This window comes from Tamandua tetradactyla, chromosome 12 (genome assembly GCF_023851605.1).
Source record: "Tamandua tetradactyla isolate mTamTet1 chromosome 12, mTamTet1.pri, whole genome shotgun sequence".
In the NCBI taxonomy this organism is placed as follows: Eukaryota; Metazoa; Chordata; class Mammalia; order Pilosa; family Myrmecophagidae; genus Tamandua; species Tamandua tetradactyla.
In genome coordinates, this window is record NC_135338.1 from 46,417,211 (window position 1) to 46,429,307 (window position 12,097).

Here is a 12,097-nt window from a genome sequence, read left to right on the forward strand (position 1 = left end):
TTACATACAAGGAAATGATATTCACTGAGTGGCAGATCTCCCATTGCTTTCAAAACACTGTCTTGGTTGTCATTCCCCCTTAGTTTCAGCAAAGCAAACAAAAAATCCATGCAAAGTGAATGACAGATAGACAGAAACACACACACATACACTACAGTGTTTTCTTCTTGTCAAGTCAGCCACATATACATATACATACACATTAATGTGCTAGCTTGAAGAGTAAAAAGCATGGCTTTTTATTTTGGCTTCGGAAACAATCATAACAGTTTTTACGCCTCTAAATGTTCTAAGATAAATAGCTTGATGCTTTCTTCTACAGCTCCTAGAACAGCCACATGCCCTCTCCAACTCAAACACTTTTTATTCTGTTTTGTTCTGTGTTGTTTTAGCCCTTTATTTGGCAATTAATCACTGATTTTGCACTGATCTCTTCAAATGTTACATAAACTGGTGGATTGTTTGCCTCAATAGGTGGAATTCCCTCTGGAGAGGCTCTCCGTATTTTCCTTCCCGCTACTCTTGTGAGCGTTATACTCCAAGACGCTCAGTTCATGTCAATTGATGTTTTTCTATTATTTTGTCAGCAATTCAATTGCTTGAAGACAAATGTTCAAATATGTATATGATTATACATTTTAGTAATTAATGACTTGCTATAAGACAGCAAAGGTCAGGGTGTTCTTATCTGAAGTATCATTTAACTTGAGATTAAATTTGGGGAATAACTGGGGGAAAGAATGTTTCAGGTATACTGAAGAGCAAAAAATGAGAGAACTCCTGTATGAATAGAGTTCAATGAGCAAGAGGAAAGCCTTGAGAGATAAGCGGGAAGGAGAATGCAGCAGCCACATTATGTAAGTGTTTGTAGGACAAGCTAATAGAATTTGAATTTTGTGGCAAGTATAATGGGAAACTGCTAAAGGGTTTATGTTGGAGAATAGAATTGTATGTGTTAAAAAGATGCTACTTTTTTTTTTCTTTATTTAAAGGTCTTATCATTCTCTACTTCCCACATTGCTTTCAGATTAACCAACATCAAGTACAGTTCCTATTTACTTTAATTATAGTCATCCTCACAGTCCTTGTTCTTTATGTGGAGTTTAACATGCATATCTCACATGTATTATCAAATTTATTCTTTACTGTCACCGTAACAACCCTGATGATGAATGAATTAATATTTTTTATTTGAAAAGTAAGCCAACTGAAGGTTGAGAAGTTAGATAGCTTTCTTTATTTACCTTAATTTTGCCTGACTACAAAGTTCATTTTGGGGTGTTGTGCACTGCCTCAGTAAACTCCTAAATTCCTCTTTTCACCAAAATCACATTTGAACTTATAAAAATATCATTTCAAGCCCTTCACAACGTACCAACATTTATATATCCACATTTATTTCCTTCAATTCTCACCAATAAAACTTTTCTTGATTTTTTTTTTCCTTTACCCAGCCAAACCCCACCCCCATTTCCTGGCTCCCACCATCTATAACTTTCTAACACCCTGGATAATGACGTACTAGCAAAACTTCTGGTCAGCAGAAAACTTCAGTTCCATGCCATGCTCATGCATTAATCGGGTCTCACTGAACCTTGAAAATGTTATCCTTAAAATCTAAATGATAATCTCCAGCTTACCTGCTTTCCAGGAATGGACTGAAATTGAAACAAAATAATGTAATATACGTGGAGATTTTCTTTTAACTCTAACGTTTTTAAACTTCTACACACTTATATATTCTATCTTATATATTACTTCAGAATCTTTCCTTAGCCATATTTTCTGCCCATCCTTCCATCCATCCAAACCCCACCCATACAGCAGGCTGAAAGTAAAGAAATGTCATGAGCACAAAAGGATTTTCTCATTGACCTTGACTGCTATTTTCCTTTCATGCATTCATACCTAATTAAGGAATTAAGGGCAACTCATTCCTCATTGTGTTTTCTTAGTTTTTTCATGCGTGTGAACCACAGTTGGCTATCACTGATGCCAAATCTGAACACAGATTATATTTCCCATTTTCTGTATCCTCCCCATGCCTACCATAGTGCTGGTAGAAAAGCAAAGTCTAGTGGTTCAGAGAACAGACCCTAGCTCTGCTACTTATTAGCTAGGTAACATTGATTAAAAATCATGAATACTCTCCATTTCAGTTTTCTCAGTTTAAAATGGGATCATTACTTTCATCTCTCTAAGTTGTTTTGAAGTTTAGGTCAGAAAATACATGGATAACAGTGGCTGTCTTTGATTCTGTTAACTATCATTACTATTATCCTTCTTATAATAAGCATTGTAATGCCTATCTTTCTGTACCTCATTACCATTATTTTCCGAAAGCTCAGTTAATGTGTGTTTGTTAAGTAGCTAAATATATCATCTATTCCTTATGATTTCTGAATGTAATATATTCGCTTGAAGCAGGTGCACTGATCATAATAGCTGTTTAAAGTAAATGGTAGTCAGGCTGTCTCCTACTTTGGACGAGAGAAATTGCTTTCTGTCTTATCAGGTGATAATGTCATTTCCCAGAGACTAAACACAGTATAGTTTATTTTTAGCAACATTTTCATTATCCAGAATTTTTAAATATTTAATCATTTAAAAGTTAATACTCTTAGTCTTATTTTCTATGGAGTATAGAAATACCATACCAGAAGAAATGGAACTGACATTTTTGTTACTGGTTAATGTGCTAGACATAAATGGTGGCCGCATGGAAAGGCAAATATCTTTCTTTGAAATTATGAAAGTGTAGTGTAATAGTGTAAAATGATTCCACATACCTATGAAACAAATGTACCTGGAAATGATTTGGGTTGCTATCCTTAGTTTCTGAAATTTTAAATTTAGATATTAATTATATTATGGTACCATATTAAATTATTCACATACTCCGCTTTATGAATATTTTGAAGCCTTCCATCATAAGTAAATAACATAGACATTTTAGGACCAATATATTAGGCATTTTAGAGAAAGAAGACTCTGGAAAACCTGTTACAAGAATCTATATTACTTTGACACTTCACTAATAAACTAGACTTAAGATGGTTTAATCATGTCAGTTCTTATTTACATTCACGGCACTAAACTGATTGCTGGATTCTAGAATGGAGGGTTTTTTAAAGGACATTGTGAACATAATTTGGCTTCTAGCTATTTTGTAATTGAAGAGTTCAGTTCATTAAGCAGATTCACCTTTAAAGCTTACCATTGCTTTAGAATTTCTCAGAACACTGAGGTCAACTTAACCAAGAAGCTCTTTGAAACTTTTAATTTTTAAGTTTCCAAAGTTATTTGGGAGTTGAGGTACAAGAGGAGAGCAAGATGGACTTAAAGTTCTCTGTTCAGTTTTCTCTTTTCATCTCCTCTTCTCTCTGTCTTCGCTTCTCTCTTTTCCTTTTTTTTCTTTTTCTTTCTTTCTTGCTATTAAACCTGGTACATGGAATAGACCCATGTAATAAACAGAGATTCAAAGCTTGATGATGGTGTCTAAATCTTCACAGTCAAAAGTCCAGTGGGGACTGGAAACTATTTACCATGTTCTTTCTAGTAACCCACATCCATGCCTGGTAGCCCAACTGATATTGCCTTTCCTGGAGAATGGATTCAGTGAAATAGTACATTGAAAGCATTTGACACTGTGCCTAGCAGGTGGTAATCACTTTAAAAGTAAAACACTTTTTAAAATGTAAAGAAAATTATGATATTCTTTCTTTAAAACTTTTTAAGCCCTTCCCATCACTGTATTACAGGGCTTTCTAAATATGTCATTTAGGTACTACGTCCACATATTTTGTCATAGGATTACAACTCCCAATTTAGTTTCCTCCTAAGCAGAAATATTCAAGCAATTACATGCTGTCCTCATTATATTTTTCTCAAATGAACACCAAAATAAATTTATAGCTATCAAAATTTAAAATCTGGTCATACGTGCACCTGGTAAATTTTTCTTTCATGGTAGGTGTTCCTCTTTTGAGAAACATCAACATTAACACATAATAGTTATTACAGTCATTGTTACAAGTCAGATCATAGAAAGTAAGGTTCTGAAAATAAGGGAGTCCAGTCTTACTGAACTCATTTATTTTGGTTTGTTTGCTTACTAAGGACGTTTACTGATTTATGCCAATCCCTGATACCTCCATAGTTGGCCATTCTAGTCCTGGAAAACTTTTCACTTAACATTTAAAGCAAATTGATACAAAAGATTTCAGACATTATGAAAATATTTTACTTATCTCATTTATTGTGCATGTGTGTATTTATTATTACTGTCACTAGTACATTTGTAGTGTGTGGATGTGTGTTTATTATTTTATTTGCACAGCTCAACAAAGTCTAGAATGTGATCACTTCAGTGTAGAACTGCAGTCTCCATGGAAAACTGAAAACAGTATTTCTAGAGGACTAACTCCTCTTTGTAATTCTTTCATTCTTTTTTTGTCTTTTCCTTTTAATACGTCTTAAAAACAGACCTAAAGTTGAATCATTCAGTTAAAGTCTCTCAGGTAATTTTCTCACCTTAACATGTCACTTTGAGTCAGAGACTGTTAATTGTTACAACTTCGGTTGGCTGGAAGAGATAAGAAAGATGTACTGAGACAAGGACAGGCATAAAACAGCTCATTAACGCACACTCATCCGCCCACTCCTCGCTCTGAGATTCAGGGAGCTTTTATTACACACCTGTGTGGTTCTCATCATTGAACTAACTGGTTCCTGCCAGACATGGACAACTCAGACCTCTCTGAAATCCCTGGGAGTTTTGGGTCAGATTTTTCATTTCACACATCATTCGACGTTTGGCTCCAGTGAGTCTGAAGAGCCAATACCCACCTGATCCTGTGGGCACATCAGTGCCAACCATTTAAATTCATACTTTGGAGAGGTGGAGATAATAATACAAATACTTAAAAAGCATACATACCTGGAACTTTTATGGTGGATTTTCTCAGAGATCACATCAGAAAATGATGAAATTTGGAGCCAAGAAACAGGATAGTCTATTTTACTGACCAATCTTCACGTTTTAAGTAATGTTTCCCTCAATATGTTTCTCTTTACATGCTCATAATGTATAATTGCACTTGGGTTTACTTGAAACAAGCATTATTTCCCTTAAACATAAAATATCTTCTCTGGTCATAATTGCTCGATGTCTGACCGCCTATTGGAGAGAAAGAAGATCCATTTTTAATTCTAAATTGACCCTTGCCTAAAAATGTCCACATGCAATAGTACTCAAAAGTGCGTAGTTTTCAAATTGATATTGAGTGTTTACATGAGGCCAACACAACTGGCTTAAAGTTAAATAGAAATAATAAAATTAATAATATTTTAAAATCAGTTAACCCAATAGCAGGAAAAGAATAGAAATGCGAACTGAATTGTGAATAGGAGGTAGGTAGGCAAAAAAGGAATGTGGGAAAAATGCATCCACACAGAAATATACATTTCCTTCATCCTGAGACTTCAATTTCTTCATTTTGTTATATGTGTGTCTTCAGACTTTCGCTTAAGCATAAATCGGAGGAAGTTTCAACAAATAGACTAATTAGCATCTGTGTGGATCTTCCATAATTATTAAATAGATAAATTCTTAGGTACCAGATATTTTATTTTCTATGAAAAGAAAGAGCCCTTTGGTTTAAAGAGAAAGAAATATTTGTAAAGTTTTATTTCTATTAGTGATGGTTTAGAAGTAGATGTGGTAGGACATAACTAGCAGGAACATACAAACTAGGGGAAGACTAGGATAAAGATGATGGACCAATTAGTGAATAACACAATGTTTATTATGCATAGTTAAATTATGGTGCACAATTGATTAGAGAAGTAGAGCATTAATAAGGACTGCTATAATAATAATAATGATAGCCCGTATCTGGATATTGCCTTTAAAAATCTTCAAAACACCTTCACACCTATTTTCTGTTTTCATCTTTATGTCAAGTCACTTAAATCTAACTCCTTAAGAATTGACATAGAAGAAAATGAATTTTGATGTCAATTCTAAATCTGTCATTAATTATTATTGTAGCCTTACTCATGACACTTATGGTCCCTTGGCCTATCATTAAATGGGAATGCTGCTCTCAGAATTATAAGGCTTGCCATGAAATGAAATCAAAAGAGTCATCCTTCTGCCCCATTATTTTTATATTTTTTTGTAACATAACTAGGTAGGAAATCTTCCTATTTATTTACCCTTTTGGCATCCCTACTGTTACACCAAGAAGTGAGTCAGAGAAGAGACTTTATAAATAGATTGGTGAATGCATACTTACTGAAGGTAAAGTTATTTAGGATGCTTTCAGCTTGAAGAAATGAGAGGTGAAGGATGTTAGAAGGAAGGAAATAAGGAAGTATGAAGAGAAGGAAGGAAGGAAGGAAGGAAGAACAAAGTAAATTTAGCTTATATTGTCTTATGTAACAGAAATCCTGGAAATAGGCTGATATGAATGTAAGGGTGGATATACCTGAGAAGAAAGAAGAAAGAAAAGAATTTCAGAATTAAGATGGTATGGTGATTCGAAGCTATTATGTACCCCAGAAAAAGGCCATGCTCTTTAAATTCTTTCCTTTGGATTATTGTTGGCGGAACCTGTGGTTAGGTTATTTCAATTGAGATGTCTTTTAGTTTGCTGAATGCTGCCAAATGCAATATACCAGAAATGGAACAGTTTTCATAAAGGTAATTTATTAAGTTATAAGTTTATAGTTCTAAGGCCATAAAAATGTCCAAACTAAAGCATTCAGAGAAAGATACCTTGATTCAAGGAAAGCCAATATCTGTCACATGGAAAGACATGTGTGGCATCTGCTGGTCCTTGTTCCCAGTTCTGTTGCTCCCAGCTTTGACACCCATAGTTTCTTCTCTAAACATCTGTGAGCCTTTACTTAGTTCCTCTGGGACACAACTCTGGGTTCTGTCTTGCTTAGCAACTCATGGGAAGGCACATCTGCTGGGTTCTGCATTTCCAAACGTTCATGTCTAGGCATCTGCTCTGTTTTGGCACTCCAATCTTCTCCATATGTCTAAAACTTTGTTGGCGCTGAGATTTTTCCAAAATGTTTCCTCTTTTAAAGGACTCCAGTAAACTAATCAAGACCTATCTTGAAATTGGCAGGGTTACATTGCTAGCTAATCAAGCGGTCATATCCACAATTGAGTGTATCACGTCTTTATGGAAACAATTCAATCCAAATTTCCACCACACAATCAGGATTGAAAGAAACATGGCTGCCCTTGCAAGATTAGCTCAAAAAAAAGGACATGTCTTTTCTGGGGTACATAACAGCTTCCAATTGGCACATGATGTGAATCACTCTTCAAGGTGGGTCTTAATCATTTTACTGGAGTCATTTATGAGAGGATAAAAGAGATGAAGCCCAGATAGCTTAGAGAAAAACCCCAGAAAATCTAAGAGAGGACCCACAATAGTTCAGAGAGGAAACCACTGGAACTAGAAGCCGAAAGCAATAAAATCCAGAAGAGAAGGATCAGTAGACTCTGGGCATGTGCCTTCCCATGTGACAGTGATGTCCCAGATTCTAGCTGTCTTTCTTCAGAGAAGGTATCCTGTTTGTTATGTTTGTTATGCCTGAATTTGGACATTTTCATAGCTTTTTAATTGTAACTTGTAAATTAATAATTTCCCATTATTAAAAGCCAGTCTATTTCTAGTATATTGCATTTCAGCAGCTTTTAGCTAATTGAAACAGATTTTCGTACTGAGGAGTGAGGGATTGAGATGCAAATACAAAACATGCTGGATTGGCTTTGTAAACCAATAAGGAGAAGATTCTGGAAGAATTGTGAGATGCTTGATGGTAATGCTCAAGGTTGCTTTGAAGAGACTGTTGGTAGAAATGGATGCTAAAGGTGCTTCTGATGAGGCCTTAGGCAGAAACAATGAATGTGCCATTGCAAACTGGAGGAAAGATGATCTTTGTTTTAAAGTGGCAGAGAATGACTTCAAATGCAGAACCATGGAAGCTTAGTTCTGGAGCAAAGACACCTTGGGCCGGGAGAGCACACCAACCTGTGTGTGTGGAGAGGGTGAGTTTGCGCCAGAGTTTATAGACGGTGGGTCTTCTGCACTGTTTGTTCAGGAAGAGTCTTACCACCCCAGGGCTCTCAGGTGCCTGTGGGGATTGATTACTACATTGTTTAGGAAGTGCTGCTACCCCAGACTTCAGAGATAGTGAAGCACATTCCCTAGGGGTTGAGCCTATGTCCTGGACATGGCAGAGATTGAGGCTGCCACTCCAATGCTTAAAGAGAGTAGAGTCAAGAACTTGGCTGTTATCCCAATGCTTGGAGATATTGGAGCCCTGACCCCAGTATTTGAAGAAGGCAGAACCTCTATGTAAGCCCTTGGAAAGGGTGGAGCTTCCATTCTACCAGGCCCCAATGACAAAATCTCATTCTATACATGACTTTCAAATTTGGAAATCTACTGAAGTTTTTTGAAACTGTTTGGATCTGGTGATCCACGTTTTCCTTTCAATTTCTCCCTATGGAAACCGGAACATCCATTCAATGACCATGACTCCTTTGTATTTTGGAGACATATAACTCGTTCTAAGTTTCACCGGTCCACAGCCAGAGAAGAATTTGTCCCAGGACAGGCCATGCTTGTTACTGATTTTAATGATTTTGATGACTGTTACTGAAATGATTTACCTTTTTATTTGTGCTATTGTGATGGAAAGAATGTATTTTGCATAGCAAAAGAACATGTCTTTTGGGGTTCCAGAGGGTAGAGCATGCTAGTCTGAAGTTGTTACATATACCAGAAAAGACCATGTTCTTTTAATCCATTCCTGTGGGTGCAGACCTGTTGTAGGTAGGACCTATAAGTTAGGCTATTTCAATTGAGATGTGACCCAGAATATTCAAGGTGAGTCTTAATCCTTTTATTGGAGTCCTTTATGAGAGTATATGAGAGATGAAGCCCAGAGAGCTTAGAGAAAAACCCTAGAGAAGCTAAGAGAGGATCCACAGAAGTTCAAGGAATAAGTCCCTGGAACCAGAAGCTGAAAGTAATAAAACCCTGAAAAGAAGGACTAGTAGATGCCAGACATTTTTCTTGTCATATGGCAGGGGTGTCCCAGATGCCAGCAGGCTTTCTTCAGAGAAGGTACCCTCTTGTTGATGCCTTAATTTGGACATTTTAACAGTCTTAGAATTTTACTTATAAGCTAATAAATTTCCATCATTAATAACCAGTCTGATTCTGGTATATTGCATTTTAGCATTTTTATCAGACTGAAGCTGATGGGTTTGTGTTGGGAAAGAGATGGTGTGTTAGTTTGCAAGGAGCTAGAATGTGATATACCAGAACTGGAACAGCTTTTATAAAAGGGAATTTAATAATTTACACTCTTTACAGATGAGCAAAGAGTGTCCACTAAAAAATAACCATGAGATGTGTATCTGTATTTGCACCTGAGCTGAATGACTGGGTCAGAGAATTTGCATTTGTATGTAAAACACTTTTTTAAAAATATATCCTAAGAAAGTGAAAATGTCCGAATTAAGGAATTAAGTAAAAGAGATTACTTTCATTCAAGGAAGGCCGATTGGTTTGGAACACGTTTGTTAACTGGGATGTCACATGCCTGGCATCTGCTGGTCCCTTCCTCCCAAGCTCTGTTGCTTTCAGTCTCCGTCCATGTGGAGGCTCTTCCCTTTGCTTCTCCAGTATGGCTTTCAGTTCTTGGCTTCTCTTGGCTCTCTCCAGATTCTAGCTTGCTTAATATCTCATGGTAATGTCTTCTGGGATCCAAGCATCTCCAAACATCCATATCTCTGTTCTCCACATGTCCATTTCTGTGTCAACCCTGCTGTGAAGTTTCTGTTGGCTCTGAGCCTTCTGTTCTGTCAGCTTTGTCTCTCTCCAAAATGTTTCCTCTTTTAAAGGATTCCGGTAAACTAATCAAGACCCACGGAATGGATGGAGTCACATCTCCATTTAATCAAATGTTAATACCCACAATTGGGTGTGTCACATCTCCATGGAGATAGCCTAATAAAAAGATTCCAACTTACATTATTGTATCAGGATTAAAAGAAATGACTGTCTCCATTACATTAGTTCAGGATAAAAACATGAATTTTTTTATGCATAATACATTCAAACTGGCACAGATGATATTACAGAAAGAGATGAGAAGTTTGGGAGGTAGTCAGTTGGATTTTCTTGATAATACATTATCCCTGGCACTTCTGTGTTTAATGGATGTCAAATCAACACTTTGATATAAATTTAAGTTTAAAATGCATTTTTATATGTTTTGTCCATAAGGAGAATACTATGTATTTACTCTCTCTTTTAAACTATATTTTATGGTATAAAACATTTATTTTTTGCCAAAAACAGAGATTTAGCTTTACTCCATTTGTAGATTGTAAAATTCTATCTTGTAACGTCTATCCTGTAAAATTGTTATTATCTGGTGCAGCCAATGTCACTAAATTGAGGGAATGTTATTATGAACATTATTATGAATGTTCTGAGGCTCAGCAGTATTGACCTTCATAATCACCAACTAATAAACTGTTCTAATTCAATAAAATTAGTGTCTTTAAGATTAGTAGTGCTCTTTGCTATTGAGAAAGCACATTTATTGAATCAATAAGCATATACTTAGAGTCTATTGTGCTGTGGAGTTCAAAGATAAATCAGTTAAGATCTCATACATACCAAATTTATAGCTAGGAGACAGATGATTCAGAAATCTCAATTTGTTATACTAAATGCTTTAATTGAGATGTATGTATGGTCCTATCATAGCACATTCAACCCTCATTGCAATCTTGTGAGTTAGTTTTGCTTAGAAAGTTTAAATAATTTGTTCATTGTCATGAGTTATTATGTGGTAGAGCAGTGTTTAAATTTTCATCTTTTACTCCAAACACTGTATCTTTCTCTATAGCTTCTCATTGCTTGAAAACATGGAATCCATGCATAACATATGCAGTGAATATATTTTTAAAAAAATGTTTTACATACAAATGCAAATTCTCTGATCCAGTCATTCAGCTCAGGTGCAAATACAGATTCACATCTCATGGTTATTTTTTAGTGGACACTCTTTGCTCATCTCTTGTTCTTTCAAACACAGCCACCACACCCAGCTGTCTCTCCAAAGGAGTTTCACAATCAACTATGTATGGAGTCATATGCAATCACTTCCATAAAGCTCTGAGAATGTATCTAAACTTGAGTCACCAGTCCATAGTCTTTCCCTCTCAAAACCAATTCTGGTTTTGTGTCCTGTTACTTTTTTACTCATATAAATTGGTCTACTTCATTCCCAGACAAATATGTGAACCAGAGCAGCCATTTTGAGGTCATAAAATGTTCCGTTGTATCTTTAGCAATTGATGCCAGCTAGCCCTAAACTTTCATAATTAAGAAGTCCAAGGGGAAGCAATCCGTTAATTTTTTTCAGCAGCAAAACTCTTTCTCAAGGTGACATGTAGTTACTAACTATAGACATAGAGATTTGGCATAATTTTATGCCTCATGGTTGGTGGACATGTTTTTTATCTCTGTCTAAAGGGAAAATTGGATATTCTTTGGTATTTTAAATATAGCTGTAATCATGAGTGCATCTCAATCTCACACTAACTCAACTGAGCAAGTTTTTAAACTGAATGAGATCATTGATAGTCATGGTGACACCTACATTTATTGCCACTGGTTATGGTCAGCGTCATGTGTCAACTTGGCCAGGTGATGGTACCCTGAAAACTTTTCTGGTTAAGCAAGCACTGGCCTGTGGCTCAAGCTTCATCAACACAGTGAATGCATTCACGGCTGATTACATCTGTAGTCAACCAGGTACCTTCCACAGTTAGTGACCTTTATTCTAATCAATTAAAGGCTTTCATGGAAAACTTAGAAGAGTGAATCACTCTCTCTGCTTCAGTCAGTGAGACTTTCCTGGGTGAGTCATTGAAGATCTTCATTGGTGCTGACAGCTTTGGACTGAATTTGGACTTGTTCATCCCCACAGTTTATGAAATCTTATATTTACAGATAACTCCAATGATTCTGTTTCACTAAACACA